General features: G+C 45.5%; 1 non-coding gene across 1 annotated transcript; it reads left to right on the plus strand.

Annotated features, from left to right (window-relative positions):
• Positions 1–13,392: 13,392 nt before the first annotated feature.
• Positions 13,393–13,514, plus strand: LOC111760670 (small nucleolar RNA SNORA76). Its single transcript, XR_002794291.2, has one exon. It is a non-coding gene; the product is annotated as a small nucleolar RNA SNORA76 (small nucleolar RNA).
• Positions 13,515–26,679: the final 13,165 nt, after the last annotated feature.

Genomic DNA, 26,679 nt, shown 5'->3' on the forward strand with positions numbered 1-26,679 from the left:
TTATTGTTTTGTTTTGTTTTTACCTGCCATTAGTCACTGCATTTTCCTGACCTGAGTGTCATGGTACATTTTTGACACATTTTGAATCATGCCAGCTAAATTAACTCTTTGACCTAAGTAAGGTTTACTTTCCTTTTTCAGAAGAGTGGAAGAGGAGTGAATGGCGACTTTGCTGAATGACCAGGAATTGGGGCTGGGTGGACCACAGAATGCACAGCACTGGTTCTAGTCGTGCTTCTTAGTGGTTGTTGAGGTATAGGTGCTTAAACCTGCACCGGCATTCTTGTGCCTGAGCCTGTTGGGCTCCAGGGGCAGGCAGACTGAAAAAGAAAGTAAGACACTCTACCCAGCGTCTAGCCCACCAGGAACACCCCAGCCTCTAGCAAGGGCACTTTAGTTGACATCTCAGATCCATTTTTGCTACTGAAAAGCTTGGCTTTTCAACCTGACCGTTGCCCACTGTGGCCATGTATCTGTAAGGTCAGTAGGAGAGTCCGTATTCTGTGAGCCCTGAGTGAAGACAGGCCCAAGGGCTGGAGTGAGATGGGGCAGGGGACAAGCCTTGCAGGATATGGTATTAGAAAAGCCACTGGGTTCAGAAATGTGCCCAGTAGAACCTACTACCCCTGAGATAAGTGTTTGCTGACCAACAAATGGAGGACAGAAGCCCTCCTGGTGACAGAAAGGCAGCAAATCCATGAGCTTTTTCTTTCATGCCAGCAGAAGCAGCAGTGCCTGAGGCTTTGCTTTCTCAATGTATCCCACTCAGATACCACTCTAAAAGAAGCACAGTGGGAGAAGGAAATGGTAAACACTGCCTTTCTTTATGACAAAGCTGAACAGACTAGCACAGTGCCACCACCCCTCCCACGGGCTCAGCCCACACCAGTCTGCTGGACCTGCAGCCTGGCAGCTCAAGCCTGCTTCCATCTGTGTGGTGGCCATTGCTCACCAGGGCTTTTCTCAGTCTGCTGGGATGCTGGGCACAGTCTGATTGAGAAAGGAAATGAGCACACAAAATAGGCCAGGGGGTGGAGGGAGGATTCCCAGAGAAGGGTGCTTTCTTCAGGCACATGAAGAGCACAGTCACACCACCAGGAGTCAGGTCTCATGCCCTCAGGTCTGAGGGAACCATCCCAGAGGACCTAGGAATTAAAAGGGGAAGGCTTGTGGACCTACCACTGGGCACTGTGGGAGGGGGCACAGGGATTGGGCTGCCTGTCCCCACCCAAAGGAGAGGCCTGAGGTTCTTCCCATTTATTGAAATGGGGAGTGGGGGGGAGAGGAATGGTGGGAACTGCTAGAAAAGTCCTAATTTGTGGGGCAGGATGTGGGAGCCTGCAGATACAGCCACCTGATCCTGACATCTTTCAGGGCCTCAATATCCCATCTGTCAAGTTAGGCCATTAGACTAGATAAGGGTTTCCCAGAGTGGAATCCTGGAACTTTCCAACTCAGAATCAACAGATGGATGCAACCCAGACCTATTGAGTCAGACTTGGGTTAGGGCCCAGATCCCAGCTGAGTCTTCCAACCATTGATGTTTCAGGATCAATGGACTCTGGATGGTACCTATAAGTCTCTCACATCTGGACTATGATTTGAAGATTTGGAATGCTTGACTTGACATTTTCTGGATGCTGGAAAGGCTCATCAAATAATTGTTCTCTCAGGTTCTGAAGAGTAAACATGAACATTCCCCCCAAAAGCCATAAATTATTGTAAAAAGCTCTCTTTCTGGACAATGGCTTTGGTTTTAATTTAGTTTGCATTTCTTAGCTATAATGTCTAATTAAGACATCTGTTAAACGTCTATAATATTAATTTAATAGAGGGGGTTCTAATAGAACTATATTGGAATTGTCCATTTAATTAACCTCATGGGCCTTTAATGGATGTCTTAAATAGACATCATTAACAAGAGTGCTAGACAAATTAAAATTAGAGTCAATAACATTCCTGGTAATTTTTCCTGAGCTGTGAAGGACGAGCTTTGCTAAGTAGACAGGCACAAAATGGACTGCACACAGAATCAGCATCAGAACTGGCATCCCCGGCAAGCATCCAAAATCAGGAAGGCCCAAGTGGGGCTCCACTGTTCTGTGTCCTGCTCAGCTCTTCCCAGAGAAGACACTGCTCTCTAGTCTGCACCTGCCCCTTCATACCCCTTTTACAGAAAAAGCATGCTGGCAGCCCCTGGCCTGTTAGACTGAGCTCCTGGAGGAGGAGAGGGTCTGGGAAGGAAGGAAGATGGAGGTAATGGGGCCTCACACTGGGATTACCACTAAATCCCGATGAATGCATGAATCAAGTGAGGTGGAATGGAGTAGGGTAGGGTAGAAAAGATGATGGGGCTCTTGTCCCCACCACTCCACTGAAAGCTTTCGCTCAGATGAATAACATCTTGCAAAGCCCACAGTCACATTCTCTTTTCTGTCTTATTGGGCAGCATAGTTGACCATTACCTCCTTCCTGACACTCCCAGGGTTCTCCTCCCTCCCTAGATGCTCCTTCTCAACATCCTTTGTTGGGACCTCCTCCTCTTCCAAACTTCCAAGTGTTGGGCTGCCCCTGAGTTCTTCTCTGGATTTCTTTGCTACCTTCCCTTCATTGGTGGTCCTCATCCACAATTTGAAACCCTCAAAACCCATTTCGCCACCCTGACTCACCCCACCCGCGACCTCCAGCCCTGCATGCATCATTTTGTTGACTGCCTGCCTCCCCTCAGTTGGACTGGAAGCTCTTAGGACACTACTTTATCTCAAGTGCAGCTGTAGCCCCAGTTGTCTAGCAGCACTATCTGACCAGTCATAAGTTTCAATGAATCCAAGAAGGAATGAAAAGAACTGTCCACGTGACAACTCCACTGGATGTTGGCTCAGCCTTGCAACTTGTGGCCAAGATATCCCTCCTCCACAAATCCACCCTATCTCAGCCACTGGCCTCGTCCCTGCATCACTCAGGCAGGAAACCCAGATGTCCTCTGGACTCCCCTCTTGCCCTCACATTCCCTATCCAGTCTCTCAGGAAGTCCCACTGTCTCTGCTTTGCCCCTTTTCCCCATCTCTCCGCTCCAGCCCCAGCCAGCAGCCACCCTCCTCCCCACTACAGCCCCCTCGCTTCCTCCATGCTCCCACGCTAGGCCCCGTCTGCCCCACCACAGCCAAGGTGACCTTTGTGAAGCATGACTCAGACTTTGTCACTCTTCTGCTTAAAACCCACAAGTGACTTCCCTTAGAACTAACACGGGCTCCTTCCCACGGATGCCCAGGCCTCCAGACCTGAGGCCATCCTACCTCTCTAGCCTCGTCTTGGCCCCCATTCCCCATTGTCCTGTCCTCAGTGCCTTCTGTACATCCCTCACGCCACTGCCCTGCCTAAGGGCCTTTGCTCTTGCCACTCCTGCTTGGGACTTTCTTTCACCAGGTCCTCTGCCTGGCAGCCCCCTCCTCTGCCTTCAGCTCTCCACACCTTGAATGTCCTGTGCTCCAAGAGGCCTCCCCCTCCCAGCTCAGCAACCCCCACTCCTGCCAGACCCTCTCCCCATCTTCGCTTTCCTGTAACATTTATCAGTACTAAAGTGATTTTATCCACTTGTTTATTGTTACTTTCTTCCACTAGAGTGTAAGATCCCTGGAGGCAGTACATCTTGTTTCCCACCTTAACCCCAGAATCTAGTGCACTGCTTTGCACATAAGCAGTATTCAGTAAAGTTTTGTTCTCTGACCAGAAAATAAAAAAGTGAACCAGGAGTGTATCCCTAATGGATACACTTTCACTCACCAGAGCCTGAACCCTGGAAGGGGCCCAAGCAGCTGGCAGGGCCTCCTGAGAAACACGAGCCTCCTAAGCCTCTAAGGCTGGGTGGACAGACCACCACTACACTGGCATTACTTAGGCAGCCAGATAACAGGGCACTCAGTCATCACGGCAGTCTTTAAACTCTGCAGCCAACACTGCCAGGCCAGCAACCGAGGTTTAGATTCAGGAGGAAAGAGAACCATCTTCAAGTTCTGGAAGAATCTCTAAACCATGGGGCTCCCAATCTGGTGGGTAAGACAGACACTGGGAGCACACATGCCAGCCGGACACCAACTGGTGACCCTTACGGGCCCAGATGTGACTCTGGCCCATCCCCCCTGAGCCTGCTCTGCTACCCCCCTGCACACTGCAGGTGTCCCAGCCAGCAGGGGTCCCAGGTGCCAGGGCAGCCTGCGGCATTGGCCTCACCCCTCCCAGCTCCTCATCAGACGTTGGCTTGTTCGCACCCATGAACACCCACTGAACTGCAAGTTGCAGGTGGGGGCAGGTGTGGCTAGTGCTGGGTGCCTCAGGCTGGAGGCTGAGCTGAAGGGGCGCTGCATGTAGACTTCAAGGCCCAACTTACTCTTGACCGTCTTCTTTGACAAAACAGGATGTAAGTCAAGGAGAGGTGGTGGTATTGGTTGTAGGTGCACTTCAGTGATGCAAGTAAACTGGGCCCCTCTGCCAAAAGCTCCTGCTAATGAGGGCCTTGCCCTTTCGTGGGTGCTGCTGCCTTAACAGCCCTTCCACCCAGAACCCTGGTGCCACCACCAGTGGCTGTCTTACCCACCAGATTGGGAGTCCCATGGTTTGAGAGATTCTTTCAGAACTTGAAGATGGTTCTCTTTCCTCCTGAATCTAAACCTCAGTAGCTGGCCTGGCAGTGTTGGCTGCAGAGTTTAAAGACTGCAATGATGACTGAGCACCCTGTTATCTGGCTGCCTAAGTAATGCCAGTGTAGTGGTGGTCTGCTCACTCAGCCTTAGAGGCTTAGGAGGCTCGTGTTTCTCAGGAGGCCCTGCCAGCTGCTTGGGCCCCTTCCAGGGTTCAGGCTCTGGTGAGTGAAAGGCAAGCCTGGTCCTAAATAATGACGACAGAAGACCTAAGAGACCTGTATTCGTTTCCTGGCTGCTAAAATTAATACCCTACAAAGGGACGGATTAACAACAGGAATTTATTGGCTCATGGTTTCGGAGGCTGGAAGGCTTGGCACCTCCAAGTCGGTGTCTTCTTGGGGTTTCTGGGCTTTTCCATCCCATGGGTATGCACGTGGCGGCATTCTCTCCTTCCCCTCCTGGCTCTGTTGACTTGCAGCTTCTGGCTGCTCCCGGTGGCATCTCCCTTGGCTTATCAGGACTCAGACATCTTGGATTAAAGTCCCCACCCCCCATTCAGCGTGGCCTACACTTTAACTAATAACATCTTTAAAGGTCCTCTTTACAGATGGGTTCACTCCCACAGGACCAGGGATTGAGACCTGAGCGTGCCTTTTATGAGGGACATGATTCTGTCCCCAGCAGGGCGCCATGAGGGAGAGCAGGCTCAGGTTCCCACCCTTCACCAGAGACAGAGGCGGGACCCCAGGGTTCCTTCCTTCCAGGTGCAAAGGCTCAATTACTATGTGAAACCCAAGTGGCACCGAGGACGGCCTTCCTGGAGGACAGACTAAGGAGACTGTTTCTGCTTGAGCTTGCAGGTGGTGTCCCACTGCGCCCAGGAGCAAATACTCTGGGTCGCAGCCTCGGCCTCCCCACCTCCCCCACTCCAGCCCACCTCCTTTCCCCTGGCCTGGGACCTGCCTGGTGGGAGCAGTCAAGGTTTCTCCTCAGCCCAGGACCAGCCAGGCCCTCCTCAGAGCCCACCTTGCTGAGGTTCCCCTCAGGCTTTTTCCTGGGTGGTCTTCTCGGTTCCATGTCTGGCTGGCTCAATTTAGCTCCTCGGGGAGGGGAGGCTAAAGCTGCCTTCTCAGAAGGGAGGCCTTCCTGGACCACGCTGACCTAGTCGGTCCCACACCCCCTCCAGTCAGGGTGCACGCACAGGTGGGTGGGACTGGCCTTTCTCATGGAAGAACCCATGTCCAGCTGCTCAACCCTGGCTGGGCAGTTGAATCCCCTGGGTAGGTAAAATATATGCAAACCAGGGAGGATTGGGAGTGTTTGTAAAAATAAAACATTAATATCAGAAAGAAAAAAAAAAGCAAATGCCCAGACTTTCCAAAAATGAAACCAGACTATCTGGGCACGAGGCCCCTGGCATCTAAATTTTATAATCTGTGGTAGAAAAATCTGGGTTCAGATCCCAAATCAGACACCTCCAAGTGTCCCATGGGCTCTGGGAGGCAGAGCTTCCTTGTGGTGGTGAGGAGTGGCCACACCACTCACATTGTCTAAAGAGGCCAGCACAGGGGCTCCAAGCATGCTCTGTCGTGGTGCTTTCCATGGCAAAACAGGTATCTGTGCTTTCCAAGAATCTTGGGCTTTGGATACAGCAGAGCATTGGCATTCCAGCCTCATCTCCCTGGTCCAGGCTGGGCTGAGTGCCCCTCTACAGAATCCCAATACCAGGGTCTGGATTTGTCAGGACTGCCCTGCTGTGCTACAGGCATGTGTCTGCAGCCAAGACATCCACAGCTGTGTCCCAGGACCAGCACCATGCCTGGCTCCACATCAGTGCCAGGAGATGAACAGAGCAAACCAAGAACTGCCCCAGCTGCTGCACCCCCACACTCCTGGGTACTTCTAGCACTGCCTCTGGCAGGACGGTGCTTCTGATTCGTTTCTCTTGACCAACCACTCAACAGTGGCACCCTCTGCAGGCGGAGTGTATGTTCTAGCTCACCTCTTGGGTGCGTGAGAGTGAGGTTTCCAAACTCTGCCTCACCACTTTAATGGCTTTGTCATCAGTGGAGTAGGTGGTGACCATAACCTCTTTTTTTAATGAAATTGAATAGGCTATGAAATAAAGACCAAAGTGGCCCCAGAGAGGACAGGTCAATTTTATTGCATCAAATTTTGTTTCAGTTATATGTAAACATGGAGGTCAACCCACAATGGCTAAACAAAAAGGGAATATTAGAGGAAGTGAGTGTAGCTCAAGTGGTTGAACCCTTGCTTCCCATGTATGAAGTCCTGGGTTCAATTCCCAGGACCTTCTAAAAACAAACAAGTGAACCAAAAAAAAAAAAAAAAAAAAACACAAATGAAAAAACAACACTCATTGGGGAGTGGATGTAGCTTAGTGGTTGAACACCTACTTCCCATGTACGAGATCCTAGGTCGATCCCCTGGAGCTATTAATAAAAACGAAACAAAAAGGAATTTCAGGCCCCATATTTAAAGGTCTCTAGTCTTTGCCACTTAATAGCTAGGAGGGGAAGGATAAGATCAGGAGGAAAGGAAGAGTCTTAGCTTAGGTTTCCCTATAAGCAGACCCTGAAACAAGGATTTAAATGCAAGTGGCTTATTATTTGGGAGGTAAAGAAAAACACTGGCCAGGGAGAAGGGAAGTGAGACAGAAAAGGGAAAGCAGCCAACAAGGGTGTGTTACCACCATGGGCAATTGGAGCTTCATCTTGTGGGGAACTCTAGCATACTGTCAAACTCTGTTTCCCACCTGAGGGCGAGGGAGCTGAGGTATTCATCCTCCAATGCCAGCTGGTGGGGGCTGTCCCAGAACATATTATACCCCAGGCACTTCTGGACTGCCACACAGGTGGACACAGGTGCTTTCTGAAGCTTTGAAGAAAGCCCTCAGGTAAACATGCAGGCACTGACTGTTGGACTTCAACTTGCATGATACAGGCAGGACATGGGAAGTAATGCTGATTGGACCACAATGGTGTGCTCCACAGGTAAGCCCTTCAGATCTTCACAACAGCCATTAACTTCCAAATTCATAGGTAAGCCTCAGGCACTTGTCCACAGCTGGCAAGATGGAAGACTGGGGATTTGAACCCAGGCTGTCTCACCAGCCTCCACGAATCCAGCAGGGTTATTTTATTATTCTAGGCCACTGCAAGGCCCTGCCAACTTCCCAGACAAGGAAAACCAAACAACCACTTCAGAGACCCCCAGAGCTGCCTGCCTTTGCAGTTGGCTGCCCCCACGGGCCCTCATGCTTGTGCCCTTCAGGTGCCCACTGTGGTCAATAGTCAAAGCCTTCCCTTCCACAATAGCAGCTTTTTACAGATCTCTTCTCAGGAATATTTTTCTGCAGATGCTAATGAATGACCCTTCAATTTCCCAGGAAAGGTGGCCTCTTTTTGAAGTGGTTTAGGATCTCTGCTCTTGATTGCAATCATCCAAGAGCTGATTTTGACTACTTGGCTCTTATTTCTGAAGTGATGATGGGGGTAGGAATGGAGGAAAGTAAGAAGAAGAAAAGCATTGGGGCTCAGTTTTCTTACAGGCATTGCAATCGCAGGAGACTATTTTTTTGATATTTAGAATTGTAAAGTTAGAAGAAAGTGTTTGCTTTTATGACCTTTTCAGTTCTATGCTCAAGTTATCCCTGGTTTGTAGCCTGAACATAAGCTATGCTCATTTCTGCAAAACTCCCTGGGAAATGTTATCATAGGGACAAAATTATTTATTTTATTTAGAAAAGTTTCATCTTTAATTTTTAAATTGAAGTCTATGGGGAAATATGACCTGAGTTGGAAAAATTGATATTACATTTCAAGAAAGTCCTTCTTTCAAAAATGAGACTCATCTGGACAATTAAACAAAGGTGTAATTGCAAAGTGGAAAATAAAAAACCCAAGTAGCTGGCAATCTCCCTCTGACATAGTTAGACATTTTTAAAAAATTGAAATTCAGACTTTCTGTGCATCTAAACACTGCCTTCGGAGAGAAAAGTCAAGCCACAGAGTAGAAGATATTTACAACACATATACCTAATGATGGACTCAGATCCAGAATATACTTTTCAAACTCTTACAAATCAATAAGAAAAAAGTAAGCAATTCAATACAGAAGTAGGCAGAAAGTCCAAATGGCTATGAACATATGAAGAGGAACTCAACCTCATCAGTCATCAAGGAATTACTAATTTTGAAACCATAAGATGTTATGTTGTTTCATAAGATGTAAACCCACAGAATGGCTAAGATGAAAAGGAAAAACAATGCCAAGGGCTGGCAAGAATTTGGAGCCCTGGAACCCTCACACACTGCTGGTAGATTGTGAATTGGTGTAACCATTTTAGAAAACTGTGTGGTACCTATATTAGAAACACATTCCCTGTGACCCAACAATTCCATTCTTAGATATTTATCCAACAGAAATGGATCCATATGTTCACCCAAACACATGGAATATAATGTTCATTGAGTACTCGTAGTAATATCCCAAATGGCAGACGTCCCATCTATTCAACCTAAACAAATGGGCGAATGAATTGTAGTATATTTCTACAATGGAAACCTACACAGCGATGAGGATGAAAAAAACTATTATTGCCTTGTGTAACATGGACACAAAACGAGCATGCTGAACAATTTCGTTTATGTGAAACTCAAAAATGAACATGTTGAGAGAAGTCAGAGAGCCGCTATCCTTGGGAAGGGTACATGATGTAGGCCTTCTGGGGTGCTCAAAACATTCTGCTTCCTAATCTGGTGCTGGTTGGATGGATCTGTCATGCTTTAATAGTAAATAAATATTAACCTGGGTATTGTCTCTAAGGCTTCTTCTGCTAGCCTGAGAACCCCTGTGAGTTTGCCCTGGGTGGATATAAGGGAAGAAGTCCTAACTTAGGGTTCAGAACCTGGAACAACGCCACAGGCTGGTCCCTCCCAGACTTTAGGGGGTCACTGTGGCTTTAGGTCTTTTGAGACTCACCTTGGGAATGGGGCTTTGTCTTCAGGTGTCTCTACTGTCTTGTGCTAGTCAGACTCTCTGGGGACTCTTGCCAAAGGCACTCAGCTATGCCAGAGCTTTGTTGACTTCTCACCAGACTCACCTCCGAATTCAGACCTACTTGTGCTCACCTCATTGACTTACTCCCTGCCCGCAACCAACAGCTCTGTGACATGGAGCCAGTTGGAAATGGGGCTGAAGACCACCTGAATTCTTCCAGAACATTACTCTTCCTCCCTGCAGGGTTCCTCATGGAGAACAAAGGACCATGCTAATAAGGAAAGCAAGGAACCTCCTTGTTTGCTGGAATCATGCCCCTGACTGCTGATAAACTAGGCTGGAAGATGGAGGGCCTGGCCTGGGCAGGGGCCATGTGCTCCTTTGGGAGTGCTGAGTGTTTTACATGTTCTGTGTGGGCTTTCCTTCAGGTTCCAGAAGCCTGAGGACTGAGAGGAGGGGAGAGCCCATTCACCCACAGACACACACACCCACTCACTTTCACACACACGGATACCCTCTCACACATACTCATACTCATCACACATGTGCATGTAATATGTACATGCACATATTACAGACACTGATACAACTGTGTGCACACACATGTTCATAGATGCAATTATGGGGCACTTACTACTTCCAGGCAGTCTTCTAAGTACCTTATTAATGTAGATGTGAGCACATGCGCATGTACGCACATGCCTTGAACACCCCTGTAGATATGAGCACTTGCACACACACATGCCTTAAGTAATCTAATCCCTTACAACCGCCTGGTGAGGTCAATGTTGTGATTATTCCCACTTTGCAGAGATCATTGAACTTCAGAGAGGTTAAGTCCCTGGCTCAAATAAAGCTGGGGTGTGAACCTGGCAGCCTGGCATCAGAGCCCACACTCTAATGCTATTCTCCATTCACCCTCAGATGTGCCACCATGAAGATATGTGGGCCTTGTGAGACATGCACACACGGTCCCACACATGCCTGCCTTCAACATTCCTGTAGACATGAGTGCATGCATGTGCCTTCAGCACTCCTGTAGCTCTGAGTATTTAAATGCATGCACGGGCCTCCAGCACTGTGTGTGAGCACACATGCATGTGCACATGTGCCTTCAACACTCCAGCCCGCGGGAGCACAGGCCCACTCCCATATGCCTGCTCTTTCTAGCTCCCCAGGCCTCTTCACCCCCCAGTGGCTCCTGGTAAGAAGGCGCATGCCTCCCCTACCCTCCTAGTCTCAATTAAAACCAACGCAGCCCCCACACTGCCTTCCTCATCACTGCCAAATGAAAGGGGCCCCCATCGTAGCTGGTTCCTTTGTGCCCTCTGACCTCTCGCCTTGCAAGGCAAGTAAGACAATGCCATCATTGTTCCGCTGGGGAAATGGAGACCCTGAGAGAAAAAGTAGTGGCTCACATCACCTTGGGACTAGGGACAGGGTGGGACTGTGCATGCCCAGGCCTGTCTCTCCCCGGGAGCTCTGAATGCACCTGCGGAGAGTTGAAACCTCAAGAGGGGCCCTGGGACTGCCCTGAGGAACTGCCCAGCAGCACCAGTGTCCTGCAGCTATCAGCCCAGTCAGGCCCCAGTCAGGGTGCGGCATCTCAGAGGGCCCAGCACAGCCCCGAGCAGAAATCCCGAAACCTGGGGCCAGAGGCTGAGGGATGACAGCACTTCCTAAAACCCAGGCCTTCCAGCTGCACTCCAGGCCTCCAAGAGCTCCCAGGCCTGGGCCCCGCAGGGTGGGTTTCCATTTTACGCCAGTGGCCAGGCAGCCAGCGCAGCAGCCAGAGTAGTAAATCTCCACCCAAGAGCTTCTCCCTCACCCTTTGTGTGGCTGGAGGTTTTATGGGAAAGCAAAAAATAAAATAAAATAAAATAAATTACTCGGGAATTTGTTTTTAATTAAGCAATAAGGCTCGACGGGGCCTGGCTGCCGCCTCATAAAGCCGCCCCTGGGGTGTGGGGAGGCATTTGGTTCAGATGAGTGCCTCAAATCAGCCTGGAATGTGATTAGATGATTACTCCCCGGAGTTCATACAAGGCTGTCTTCCCCAGAGTTGTCTTATTGCTGTTATAAAAAGTCTGCAGCCAGGAGGGGAGAGGGGCCGCTTTGCTGCTTGGAGAAGATGGAAATGCCCGATTCTGGCTATCATGGCCGAGCTCCCCCCATTTCTCCCCCCGTGCTCCTTCTGCTCAAATGGCAGCACCCAGGGGCCTCCTCCCACTACCACCCCTGGCCACCTGACAGCTCTGCTGGAGGAAGAGTAGCTCACCAAGGCTAACATCTTTTAAAATGAATGTGTCCCTATACGCAGAAAATAGGATATTTCAGCAGGGAAGCTAGAGTATAAGAGCAAGAAAATCTCACTTAGACATACTGACTCCTTTCCTGCCAGGAGCAGCAAACCATCCTCATTCCCAGGGCAGCTCAATTCATCTTACTAATGTTCCAAGTACTGAAAGGATAACTGTCTGAGGATTTTCAACCTTTTCTCTTGCTTTCCAGCTTCCCAGGATATGGGAGGCTTGCTTTCTGGGTCATCTGCTGGCTGGCCTGCCCATGGCTGCTCTGGGCCTGGAATCTAGGGTAAGGAAAAGGAGAATGGAAGATGCCAGAGAGGTAGAGCTGGTCTACATAAAAAAAAAATTTTTTTTTTAAATAAAAGAAAGAAAGAAAAGAAAAAAGAAGGAGAGAAAGAGGAAAGCTGCCCTGCTGGGAGTCAGGGAGAACGGGGGTGGGTGGGGTGAGGAGATAAGAGCGGAGGAGGAGAGGAATCTTGGGGAGCTGGCACTTTCGACCAGGAAGAGGAAATTAGCAGTGATGGAAAGGAAGGGCATGTAAACATTTGATGAGCCTTAAGAATGTCTTTTCTCTTTAAGCATTTCCTCAAGAGACTAAGTCTAGATTTAGAAATATTTTAAACTCCGGTTTGGTTGCAGTTTTATCTTTCTTGGCTACAACATGCACAAAGACCAACCTACTTGGGAAGCCAATTATATTTGGTTACACAAACCAGGGCAAAGGCCAGATTAGGAAGACCGGGAATGGAGAGAAATCCTTAGGAAAAGGATTTGGGTGGCTTCCATTCAAAGACAGGGCACAGATGGCAGCATGGGAACCAACCAGAGAGATACTGAGGTAGACGCAGGTAAGGCCCAGAGCCAGAGAGAATGTTCTGGGGCAGACAGTCCTGGTGGAAGCCCAGTCACTTAGTAGCTGGGCAGCTTGGGGCAGCCCTCGCAGCTCTCTGAGCCTCACTTTTCTCAAATGCAAAAGGAGCTTCACTGGGATGTTGTAAGCCTCTAGCAAACTCCAGGCAAAAGCACTGTGTGCTTCGCCCACTGCTCAGTGTATAATACGGGCCCACCACTGGTCACTGCTGTTACTTACCAAAGGACCAAAAGAGCAGGTCAGGGGTCACAAGGTCTGTTTCAGTCTCCCCTGAAAATGGGTAGATTTAGGAAGAGTTTCTCTCTTTGGTACAGAAATGAAGAATGGAAACAAGGAAGGTGGGTTTTAGGTGAGATATTCACGGTATCCTTTCAAGCTAGAAAAATTTTAAAGCAAAGCAATGGAAAAAGATTCACCAGGCAAACACTAACAGTGGGGGAGAGGGGTGTGTAATGATAATAACATTATCCATTAGAATTCAAAGTGAAATGCGGTAGAAAGGATGTTTTCTTTTGATAAAATGAGCAAATCATCAAAAACATAGAATAGACACTCTCTGCCTTTGAGCCCCTGCCACGCCTGCATGTGGGGCCAGGGATTAAGGGGCAGGGCCAGAGTTTGCACATATCTGGGGCCTCTGGGCCCTACGGGGCAAATTTAACTCTAGCAACAAGGCAGCCTGGAAAAAATATATATAATTCAGCAGTTAGTTGAAGAAATCAGCCTGGTTAAGACATGATAGATGTTTCAAAAGAAAATCAGTTAAGAAAATTTATGCAATGATTAAACATTTTTGCAAAAATAACTCTTAGAACCCTGCAATTAGAATCAAATGCAAAGAGAGGGATGTCCTATCAAGCAATCACACATTTTGTCTAAAACCCCAGGCCTTCTCCACTCAACATGACTCAATCTTTGTTCATTCTAAGAATTTGGGGGTACTTGCAATTATAACCTGTGTTTCGTTAAATGGAAGATTTAAAACATTTTCATAATTTTATTTGTAAGGAGCAAATCACTTTTCTCTTTTTTCTTTTCTTTCTTGTTTTTCTCATTTTAAGGGGTGTTCCTCCCGTAGCGGTTGTCCTCAGATAGTGAGGACCCCTGCACAGGTGATGGATGGAGGCATAGCTGTATTTTAAGATTAAATTTCATTCTCCAGAAAATCTCAAAGGGAAAGAGACCCCATAAATAGTAGACATGTGCCAGCTCTTTCAAATGCATTTGTGATGCCAACAATCAAGAGAGGCTCCTTTGCCTTAAGAAAAAAACCCATTCTGAATGTAATGAGTGTAGTTGAAACTTCAAGAAGTCCATCCTCATTGACATCAGAGCATGAAAACTGTTTCTTATTATCAGCCCCTAACTCTTATCTGTGCTCCTCAAAAAATCAGAGGAAAAAAAAAGTATCGAGCTGCTATGGGACCTGAGATCAAGTCCGAGGCCCCATAGTCTTCTAGTCTCTGAGGATGCAGACTCAGGGAGAGAAAACGGTAGTACAAGTGATAGGACAATAGCAGGAGCAGCCCGGCATGCCCCGGGCCTGTGCAGGAAGAGTAGAAAGGTCTCCAACTCCGTGTGGGAATGAGGAGGGCTTTGTAGGGAAAGGGACGTTCCACCTGAGGCCTGAAGGCTGGAGTGGTCAGGTGAAACTCAGAGGAAGAGTGTTCCAGACAGAGGAGGCAGCAAAGATTTAGAGGTGTGAGAAGAAGAGAGACTGCCTCTAGCTGGGAAAGCTGATACCCTGCACTTTGGGAAAAAACAGTGACAGGTGTTGACTCTGCCATCTAAGAACCACTCCAAATCCAGTATCAGACGTTTCAGCCTCAAAACCTCTCATGTGGCATTGGTGTGGGAAAAATGGCCATGGTGGCTGCTGGGTGCGGGAAATGGGAGGAAGAGATGAGATGTGGAGGCATTTTCGGGACTTGGAGTTGTCCTGGGTGGTGCTTCAGGGACAATTACCGGACATTGTAGATCCCCCCAGTGCCCACTGGATGGAATGTGGGAGAGTATGGGCTATGATGTGGACCATTGACCATGAGGTGCAGCGATGCCCAGAGATATACTTACCAAATGCAATGGATGTGTTATGATGATGGGAGAGAGTGTTGCTGTGGGGTGAGTGTTGGGGTGGGGGCGGTGGGGTTGAATGGGACCTCATATTTTTTTAATGTAATATTTTTTAAAAATGAATAAAAAAATTTAAAAAAAAAACAAAACCTCTCAGGGCTGAGGCAGGAGCAGCCTTAGGGGCTGCAGAAAGTATGGAAAGCACAGCTTTCCCTAACACTGCAAACCTGGGTCCAGGGTGGCAACGGGGGAGACCTGCCCCGAGGGTCTCCCACTCACTCCTGTTGCCCCTCTAAGCAGCCTTCGGGGGAGGAAGGGCTCTGGTCTGGGACCTGAGAATGGACACAGGCCCTTCTCTTGGTGATCCAAACCACAACTGAGACAAGGTTCCCACAGAGAAGCAAGACCCTCCCAAAGGCTGGGCAGGAACAAAAAGGAAATAAACATGGAAGCAGGCCTCATCAAAGTCCCTACTGTCCAGCTGGGGCTGGTAATGAGCCGGCACAGAAGCAAACGCTCCCCAGAACCTGGCAGGATAATCTCGTCTATTTGATGACTTCAGTATCAGACCTTTCAGTTTGGCTAAGTTTTCTGAACAGTGGAACTATGGACGTTTGGGGCCAGATACTTCCTTTTTGTGCGTTGTAGGAGGTGTCGCAGCATCCCTGGCCTCTCCCCACTAGATGCCACTAGTACTCTCTGAGTTGTAGCAACCAAAAATGTCTCCAGATGCTCCCTGGGGAGAAAAATTGCCCTGATTGGGAATCACTGATTTTGGACATGAATCTCATGAGGCTGTTCTCCAAGGAAACACATGCAAGCCTCACGGGTGGTTTGAGCACTGATTCAAAGGGTGTCCACTCTCCCGTAAGCTCCCCTTCTAGATTGACCACCTAGAAAAAGGGTCCTCCTCTAGTCTAGTGCAACCCTGCAGGGCCCAGCTTGGAGAATGGAGTGAAGGCTGGATTTTAACCCCCTCTCGCCTCTCCTAAGCATCTGTGTGCAGTGAAAAACCTGCACAGCTATATGCAATGACCCTGAAAAGAAAGCTCCCCTCTGGGGCTAGAACAGGGTAATGTCCCAAACCAAAAGAAAATGGGTACTTTCTGGGGTTTGGTTAGATGCAATACTGCCGATTGGGAAAGTGTTTTATGATTTGTCTGATGAATTTGGGGAAAGTGTAAAATGGGTAAGGAAGCTTTCTGACCTCCTTCAACCTGGTGAAACCCAGTCTCTGCTGAACACTGACTAAGGCCAGAGGTCCCAGGTGACCACAATTCTCATATCAGGGAAGGGGGCAGGGACTCAAGGCAGTCAGTACCAGAGAAGGACAACCAGAAGGTCCCCACTTCCTTAAATGGGATATTAATATTCTAAAACACCCCAGCTCACAATGCAGAAAACAGTAAAAAGAATAGCTTGGTCCCTGTAAACTGCCTACTGGGTGCTTGTCACTGCCCTAAATGCTTCTCACATTTTGCTTCACCCACTTTGAACTTGAAGAAGCTGCAAATTCAGTGCTTACCTCTATCTACAGCTCCCTGGCCTCAAGGTGCACAGAAGCACCCAGGCCTGTCCCAGACTGACTACAAGGCTTTTAGAAAACCCACATGGCTAAGGCAGCACAGCTCAAAGAGATGGAAGTGACTGTCTCCAGGGGTAGGAGAGGTAGAGGCAGGAATTTCAAGGTATGCCTTTGATACTACTTTTTTTCCTTAACACAGCAATTGGATTTGATGAAACTCTTTTTTCTTGTTTTGTCTGTTTGTTTTACAGCAAATATTTGAAAGTGTGTAGAAGTAGAAGGAAAACATGTCACTAGAATTCAGTTAGCTTCTTTCCTGTTTCTTCAAGGTGGATTCTGAATTCAGCTTTGAGGGCAGACTACATCTTCCTTTCGGACACATAAACACACTTTAACTAGCCTTTCCCATATACACACACTTTAAACAGGCTTTTCATAATCATAAACACACTCACTTTAAACAGGTCTTTCATACATGTATACAAACACACACTTTAAGAGGCCTTTCACTAAATCACACACAGACACACTTTTATAGGCCTTTGAGTGGTGCAAAGACCAGTTTATACACTATGGATAAACTCTGCATAATAAAGCAAACACTTGTCCTGATTCTGGGTGAAGATGCATCCTTTGGAGTTTATTTCTCTGGAGGACGGAGGAGGGGGAACATCTATTCTGTCTAAGGGCCATAGATAAGGAAACCCAACTCAAACCAACACAACAGACTGAACAGCTACTCTGAGAGAAAGAGGAGAGCTGGGGAGGGTTTCAGGCCCAGAGACAGCCCATGCAGCTGACGCCATTGTCCTGTTAAAGTTCTCTGGGCACAATTCCTTCCATACCAGCAGGCTTTCAGGAAAGCCCTATGAACTTCATGCCTGGTGGGGAGAATTAAGGAGTCAGCGTCTCTCCATTGGCTAGCTCTGTTGCCCCCTACAGGGGCTGAAGCTCCAGACAAACTCCTGGGAACACTCTATCACCAAATGGACACTGGATCTGAATGGCTCTACAGTTGGGGTGACTGCCAGGGCCACCATCAGCAGAAGGGCAGACAGGAGAAGGGCTCATAGGTCCTGGGCAGAGCTTGGTACTGAATTTAATTGGAAACAGGAACAATTTTTGCTGTTGTTATCTAGAAAACTTTTTTCATTGCAATCAAAGGAAATCAAAGTATGGCACATTTTTGGGTAGGGAGATAACCCTACATTTTATCAAGATCAATAACAGTCATCCATTTTCTAAATCCTCATCTGTGGCTAGAGAACATTAAAGAAGTTGGCAATCAGGGCACTTCTATCTTTGCCCCGGCCAGATGAACTCTGAGCTGCAACACCAAGCCAAGCCACAGCACTGAGCTATTTTCCTCCACCTTCACCCCCCGGGAGATCTTCCACCACCACAGCAAACAGGCTTGAACTGTAACACTGAGGACACTTCCACCAACGTCCCAACCAGGTTCGAACAGCAACACTGAGCTGTAATTAATTAAACGTTTGACCATACTGAGGTCAGGTTTCTTCATTCTGAAGTCCATCCAAACTGAAGAATTAAAGTGGTGATAACATGTAAGACTGAAGAACTCACCAGGCAAATGGTTAGACATGAGCTTTCTTGGGACTTACAAACACAAGAGGCTCTTTGATGGTGGCCAGTCAAAGAATGAAGATAGCGCTCCACGAAGAGGTGAGAAGAGGAGGGGCAATATATGGGGTCTCCGGACAAAGACATTCCATAGGGTATGAGAACAAAATTTCTGCTGCAAGAGTTACATGAGGCCCACAAATAGGATGTTTGATGATATTGTCTCAGGAAGGGAGCATACAGCCTTGAGAGGATTAAAATTTGCAGAACTGAAAAAAAAAGAAATCAGCAACCATGATTGTTCTTCTGTCCCTTGCTGGCTTTGCTCCCCAGACAGGAAAAACTAAAACAATGAGGCTAAGTGGTGTTTCCTGCTTCTGGTGAAACACTGGAGTTGGTGGGCCTGTGGAAACAGTAAAAAATTCTCTATCTGTTCTTAATGTCACCAATTATCCTCAGCCGATTTTTCTATTTTGCTACAGTTAGTCAGGACAGCATTAATCTCATTTCTAGAATATTGTTTCTCTTAACTCTATTTGCCTCTTTAGAATGATTTTTTTAAATTTAGTTTTTCTCTTAAGAATGATTTTTGGCATGATATTTTGTCCTTGCCTTTTCCAGGCAACTTCCATGCTTACATTGTTTTTTGTTTTGTTTTGATTGTCTTTTTAAGTTTTCTTTGATTTGGATTGATACAGAAGGTTTTTGTTTTTTGTCTTTGATTTGGCTGGTATATTTTTACTTATTCAGGTTAAGGTTTACAGAAAAGAAACTGGGTCTAGCTTCCTCCATTTGCCATCTGACCCAGGAAGCTCCCTCTTGTAGCTTTGGAAAAGGGAGGAAAGTTCTGACCCTTGGTGCCTTAGTTTCCAGAAATGAGCTGAAGAATCCCTAGAAAATCCCTATACATAGAAAGATATAAAAAAACTTTACTTAAAGCATATGGGGAGAGAGTTTTTGACAATGAGGTATTGTGAGGTTTTTAATTTCTTTTCTCCTCTGGTAATCATAGGTGTTTTAGTTTCCTTGACTGATCAAGCAAATAACATGCGATGGATTGGCTTAAACAATGCAAATTTATTAGCTCACAGTTTTGAGGCTAGGAAAAAGCCTAAATCAAAACATCATTAAGGCAGTACTTTCTTCTCAAAGACTGGCATTCCAGGGCTGGCTGCTGGTGATCCCTGGTCCTGGGCTCCTTTGTCACATGGCAATGCACATAGCCACCTCTCCTGGCCTCTCCCTTCTCTTCCAGGTTCCGTTGACCTTCAGCTTCTTGCTTCCCCTGGCATTCTCTCTAGCTGTCTGAATTTCATTCATAAAGGAATCCAATCAGAGGATCTTAATCCTGTTTGGGTAGGGTCACGCCTTAAATGAAGTAGCCTCATCATAAGGTCCTATTTACAATGGGTTCATACCTACAGGATGGGATTGAGTTTAAGAACACGTTTTTCTAGGTTACACAGTTCCAAACCATAGTGCATCCTCTGAACTCCAAAAAAACATGTTCTTTCTACTTAGAAAATGCATTCTTTCCATCACAAATCCCAAAAGCCTGAAGTCATTTCAGAAACAATGTTAAGTACAAAGTCTCATCACAATCAGTTGTGAGTATTGTTTTAGTTTGCTAAAAGCTGCCAAAAGCAATATACCAGAAATGGGTTGGCTTTTACAATGAGGATTTATTAGTTTGCAAGCTTACAGTTCTGAGGCTGTGAAAATGTCTAAATCAAGCCATCCGGTGATGATCTCTCCCTGAAGGTCAATTGCTGGAAATCCTGGACTCTTCTGTCAAATGGGAAGGCACATGGTGGCCTTTCCATTCTACTCTGGATCTTGTTGCTTTCAGCTTCCTGATTTCCACTGCTTCCTCTCTCAGTTTCTATGGTTTTCTCTGTCTGTATTCATCCCATTTATAAAGGGCGCCTGTAAGAGGATTAAGGGCAACCCTGGGTCATGCCTTACTGAAGTTATCTAATCAAATTTCCCATCTAAACAGGTTCACACTCACGAGAGTGGATTAGCTCTAAGAACATGGTTTTCTGGTGTACACACAATCTCAAACCATCACAGGTGTAGTCTGTCCTGGGGCACAATTCCCCTGTCTGTGGACCTGTGAAACCTAGAGAACAAGTTATCTACTTCTAATAAACAATGGATGAAAAATAGGAAAAAATTGGAGTAAAACAGGGGTCACAAGTCTCAAACAATTCCAAAACCCAGCAGGGCAAACACCAATAGATTTCAAGGTCTTAGTCATCGATCTGAGACTGATGGAGCAGCAGCCCCACATCTTCTAAGTGCTTGCACAACAGCCATGCTCTCCCAAACATTGGAGTGAATGCCCCACCCTCTCTGAGCATTGTGTTGGCAGTCAGACTCTCTACAAATGCTGAGGCTCAGACTCTGCCTTCTCCAGCCTTGAACTGGCAGCATTTTTTTCTGAACAATTGGGTGGAAGGCCCACTGCTCCAAGCATCAAAGCAGATGACCTGTCCTCTCCAAGTGCAGAGGCATACCTGCCCTTTCCACACACATGGATGGCCCTTCTCTCTTGGCCCGAGGAGATATCTTTGGTCCAGACCTTGGCTTCCATGGTTTGCTATTGAAGTCATTCTTCCTTCAGATCATTCCTTCTCTGCCCCTTTGGGTCCAGGCTGGCAGTGGTTCCACTCATACAAATTTCATTAAAAAAACTTGTCAATTTTGCATATTGTTCACAGGTGTCCAAGCCATTAGACAATAGGACTTTCTACAGGTCTTTCCTACATAACTGCATTTCCAATCCTAACTTTCACTGAAATGGCTGGCTGTTTCCGTGTTCAGTTAGACCCTCACATGGAGCCCTGTTCTCTGGGGACTTGCTGTTTGGAAGCTCAGGGATGTTCCTGATGGAGCTGCTTCTGCCTCTAGTCTTAGAGCATACTATCAGGATAGGCACAGAATTTTCCAAACCATCAATTCATGATTGCTTTTTGGTTAAGAGTTCAGTTTCAAGCTTATCCCTTTCCTCTCACATTTTACTATAAGCTGCAAGGAAAAATCAGGCTGCACTTTCCACATTTAGTTTGCAAATCTACTCAGCTAATATCCAAGTTCATCACTTTCAAATTCTGCCTTGTATCTGACATCAGAACTCAATTTTGCCGAATTTTCTGCCACCTTAAAACAAGGATCACCTTTCCTATAGTTTCCAATAATGAATTTGTCATTTCCTTCTGACCTCTTTGGAAGTACATTTAGCATCCATATTTCAACCAACAGTCTCTTCAAACCAATACAAGCTTTTCCAATCAAGTGCCCCACAATTCTTCCAACTACTACCCATTACCAAATTCCAAAGTCATTTCCACATTTTTTTGGTATTTGCAATAGCAGCGCCCACTCTCCTGGTACTAAACTCTGTTTTAGTTTCCTTGGCTGCTCCAGCAAATACCATGCAATGGTTTGCCTTAAACAATGGGAATTTATTAGCTTATAATTTTGAAGCTGGGATAAAGTCCAAATTAAGGCATCATCAAGGCAATGCTTTCTTTCTGAAAACTGGCATTCTGGGGCAAGCTGCCAGTGAGCCTATGTCCTGGGCTTCTCTGTCACATGGTGTTTTTGTTTGTTAAAATCTTCTGGGAGTAAGATACCAGAAATGGGTTGACTTTTATAATAGGAATTTATTAGCTTAAAAGCCTACAGTTCGGAGGCTGTGGAAGTATCCAAATCAAGGCTTCATCAAGAGATGCTTTCTCACAAAACTGCGACTGTAAGAGGTCAGGCACATGGCGGTGTCAGCTCATCTCCCCACTCTCCTCCCAGCCTCATTGCTTACAGCTTCAAGATGTTCCATCTGTGGCTTTTCCCTCTCCCAGGTTCAGTGATTTCAACTTCTGGAGGCATCTCTCTCTCTGCAGATTTTTTTCTGCATCTGTGTCTTTTTATTCTTCTCTCTATAAAGGACTCCAGTAAGAGAATTAAGACCCACCCTGGGTCCTGCAATCTAATCGAAGGCCCTTAATTGAAGTAATTTAATTAAAATCCTTGTCTCCTCTGTCATGTGGCAATGCACATGGCAGCCTCGCCTGCCTCTCCCTTCTCTTTCGGGTTCTGTTGACCTTCAGCTTTTTGCTTCCTGTGGCTTTCTTTCTATCTGAATTTCATTCTATTTATCAAAGATTCCAGTAATAGGATTAAGACCCATTTTGACTGGGTTGGGCCCCACCTTAACTGACGTAACCTCTCATTAAGAACGAATTAAATTTAAGAACATTTTTTTCTGGGTACATAGCTCCAAAACCACCATAATAGGTAACTTGGAGTTTCTCCAGCATGACCTTCTTTAATACTTAGAAGGTTTCCAAATCCTGACTTCCCAAATTTGCATTTCTTCTGAAAGTCCACATTAAACTTTTTAAAAAATAATTATTTATTTATTTACACACTCACCCTGATCCCCCTGATGTTTGCTGTCTGTGTCCATTTGCTGTGTCATCTTCTGTGTCTGTTTCTTTTTGTCTTCTCTTCACAGTTTCTCCTCTAGGCTTCATCAGGATTTGATCCTGGGACCTCTGATGTAGGAGAGAGGCTCCTTGTTGCTTGCGCCACCTCAGTTCATGGTTTCTGTAGCGTCTCGCCTTGACTCTCCCCCATGTCTCCCTTTCTGTTGTGTATCTTGCTGCATTGCTCCCTGCACAGGCCTGGCTTGCTGTGCGAGGCTGGCATGCTTTTACCAGGAGGCCATAGGGATCGAACCCCGGTCCTCCCATATGGTAGATAGAAGCCCAATTGCTTGAGCCACAACCACTTCCCCTCACATTAAACTTTTGAAACACACACATACAATTCCAATTTATTTGTAACCATGTAAAGAACAAATGTGATAAATACTGACTTCTGATTACAAATGCCAAGACTACATTTTACTCATTTGTATTTTATATTTTAATTTACTGTAAATTTCACTCTTTTAATATATAGTACTATGTGTTCTAGCAAATGCATAGAGTATTATAACCATTACCACAGTCATGTTATTGAAGAGTTTCCCTCATCCCTAAATGTTCCTATGCTGCTCTTTAATAGACACCCTTAACCCATAGCAAGCCTTGATCTGTTCTCCATCCTTATAGTTTTGGTTTTCCCAAAATGTCATATAAGTTGAATCATCCAGCATTGTAGCCTTTTGAGCCTGGCTTCTTTCTTTTAGCATAATGTAGTTGAGATTTATCCATTGCTAAATGTATCAGCAGTTTGTTCCTTTGGATTGCTGAGTTCCTTTTTATTTCATTGTATGGATGTAACATAGTTGTTTATCCATTCATCATTTGAGAGACATTGGGTCATTTCCAATTTTTGTGTATTTTTTTTAATGAATATAGGTATTATGACCATTTTTGACAGGTTTTTGTATGAACAAAATATTTCATTTCTCTTGGATAAATACCTAGGCGTGAGATTCCTAGGTCATATGCTGAAAATATGTTTAATTTTGTAAGAAAGTGCCCAACTATTTCCCAAAAGGTTGTACTATTTTGCATTGCTAGGAGCAAAGTAGGAAGTTCCCATTGTTCTACATTCTTGCCAGAACTTGGTCATGTCATTTTTTTATCTGTCTCTTTTTTAAAGCCATTCATATACATAATATAGTGGAATATCGTTGTAGTTTTAATTTACATTTTCTTAATGGCTAATCATTGCGAGCATCTGTTTTAGTCTGCAAGCTGCTGAAAGCAATATTACTAGAAATGGATTGACTTTTACAATGGCGATTTATTAACTTAAAAGCTTACAGTTCCAAGGCTGAGAAAAATGTCCAAATCAAGGCATCAGGTGAAGCTTACTCCCCAAAGACCAGCTGCTGGCAAACCTGGACTCCCGTCACGTGGCAGGGCACAATGGTGGCATCTGCTGTCTCTCCTTCTCTTCCAATTCTCATCGCTTTCAGCTTCTGGCTTCCTCCAGTTTTCTCTATGCTCCTGTGGCTTCCTCTCTCCCAGGTTCCATTGATTTCAGCTTCTGTCTTCAGAAAATTTCTCTCTCAACTTCTGAGGGTTTCTCTCTGTGTTTCTCTCCATATTCATCCCATTCATAAAGGACTCCAGTAAGAGGATTAAGACCCAGTACGAGTTATGCCTTACAGAAGTAATCTAATCAAAAGGCCCTTGACTAAATCTAACCACAAGGTCACACCTACAGTAAGTTTATACGCACAGGAATGGAACAGCTCTAAGGACATGATTTTCTGGGGTCCATCTAGCATCAAACTCTCATGACATATATTCATGTGTTTATTTCTCATCCATATATCTTCTTTGGTAAAATTTCAGTAAGAATTTGGGGGAGCCTCATAATATAACCTTGTTTGTAAATAGGAGCTGTCTTTGAAGATGTAAACAAGTTATAAGGTATCTTTATTTCCCTATTGATTTTCTATCTGGATGTTCTATCCACTACTGAGAGTGAAATATTGAAATCTTCAACTATTATTGTAGAGTTGTCTATTTCTCCCTTCAGTTTTCTCAATGTTTGCTTCATATATATAGGGGCTCTGTTGGTAGATATCTATATGTTTATAATTGCTATATCTTCTTCATAGATTGAAACTTTTATCAATATCTCTAACAGCAATTTTTTATTTAAAATCTTTTTTTTCTAGATAATAATATACCAACCTCAGCTCTCTTGATTACTTACAAGGAATATCTTTTTCCATCCTTTTACCTTCAACCTAATTGAGTCTTTGTATCTAAAGTAAGTCTCTTGCAGGCAGCACGTAGATGGATTATGTTTATTTATCCATTCTGCTGATCTTTGCTTTTTCATTGGAGAGTAACTCTATTTACGCTGAAAATAATTCCTGATAACATAGCACTTACTTCTGCCATTTAGCTATTTTGTTTTTGTATGACTTATATATTGTTTATTCTTCAATGCCTCCATTTACCGTCTTCTAAATTTAGTTGATTTTTTGTGGTATATCATTTTGAGTCCCCCTTCTTTCCTTTTCTGTATTGTAGCAGTTTGATATTATTTATGAATTCCAAAAAAGAGAAGGATTATGGTTGTAAAATGGTCTGTTCCTCTGGGTGTGATACCCTTTGATTGTATTAGATTAAGCTGAGATGTCTTTAATTAAATTGTGTTACGATTAGGGCTTTGCCCTCTTGATATTGAGGTGGAGTGGATATAACAACCATCCCTGGGTCCACAGGCTGGAGGAATAGAGTATGGATTAGAGTGGACTTACTGATATTCTACTATGGAACTATTGTGATTAGTAATGGAAGAAATTGTAGCAGTGATATGGAGAAAGTGGCCACGGTAACTGCTGAGGGTAGGGAGAAGGAAGAAGAGATATGATGTGGGTGCATTTTCAGTACTTGAAGTTGTCCTGGGTGGTACAGGGACAGATGCTGGACATTGTATGTCCTGTCAGGGCCCACTGGGTGGACTGGGGGAGAGTGTAAACTACAATGTAAACCATTATCCCTGTGGTGCAGCAGAGCTCCAAAATGTATTCACCAAATGCAATGAATGCCCCACGATGATGAAAGAGGTTGTTGATGTGGGAGGATTGGGGGGAGGGGGGAGGGGGTATATGGGGACCTCTTATATATTTTTAATGTAACATTTTTTTTTTAATTAAAGAGAGAAAAAAAAAGATTAGGACTTTGATGCAACACTTTCTTATCTGCGTTATGGAAATGCTTCTACTTCAAGGCAGGTTCCCACACCGTTTGGCTAGCTAATACGTGTATGTTTTTCACTTATTTTCTTAGTGGTTTCCCTGGGGATTACAAGTCACATCTTAAAACAATCCAGTTTGAATAATACCAACTTAGTTTCAATAATGTACAAACACTCTGCTCCTGTGCATCTCTGATTCTCCCCTTTTATATTGTTATTGTCACAGATTATATCTTTATACATTACGTGCCCATTAATATAGATTTATAATTACTGTTTTATGCACTTGCCTTTTAAATCATATAGAAACAAAAGAAGAGTTACAAACCAAACAGTATAGTAATACTGACTTTTATATATATCCATTAGTTACCTTCGCCAGTTTTCTTTATTTCTTCATATGGCTTCAAGTTACTTTCCACTGTCCTTTCATTTCAGTCTGAAAGTCTCCTTTTAGCATTTCTTGCAGGGCAGGTCTACTAGGCACAAAATCCCTTACCTTTGACTTGACTTCTCAATCATTCTTTTTTTCCCCCTAAACTAATCAATTTTAGTGATACTTATTAATAAAGCATATAGGGAGGCAGACTTGGCCCAGTGGATAGGGCGTCCATCTACCACATGGGAGGTCCATGGTTCAAACCCCAGACCTCCTTGACCCATGTGGAGCTGGCCCATGCACAGTGCTGATGTGCGCTAAGAGTGCCGTGCCACACAGGGGTGCCCCCAGCATAGGGGAGCCCCAGGCACAAGGAGTGCACCCCATAAGGAGAGCCACCCAGCGCAAAAGAAAGTGCAGCCTGCCCAGGAATGGTGCCACACGCACGGAGAGTTGATGCAGCAAGATGACACAATGAAAAGAAACACAGATTCCCATGCCACTGACAATAACAGAAGCGGACAAAAAGAAGAACACTGCAGCAAATGGACACAGAGAACAGACAACTGGGGCGGGGGGTGGGGAAAGGGAGAGAAATAAAT

This window comes from Dasypus novemcinctus, chromosome 18 (assembly GCF_030445035.2).
Source record: "Dasypus novemcinctus isolate mDasNov1 chromosome 18, mDasNov1.1.hap2, whole genome shotgun sequence".
Classification (NCBI taxonomy): domain Eukaryota; kingdom Metazoa; phylum Chordata; class Mammalia; order Cingulata; family Dasypodidae; genus Dasypus; species Dasypus novemcinctus.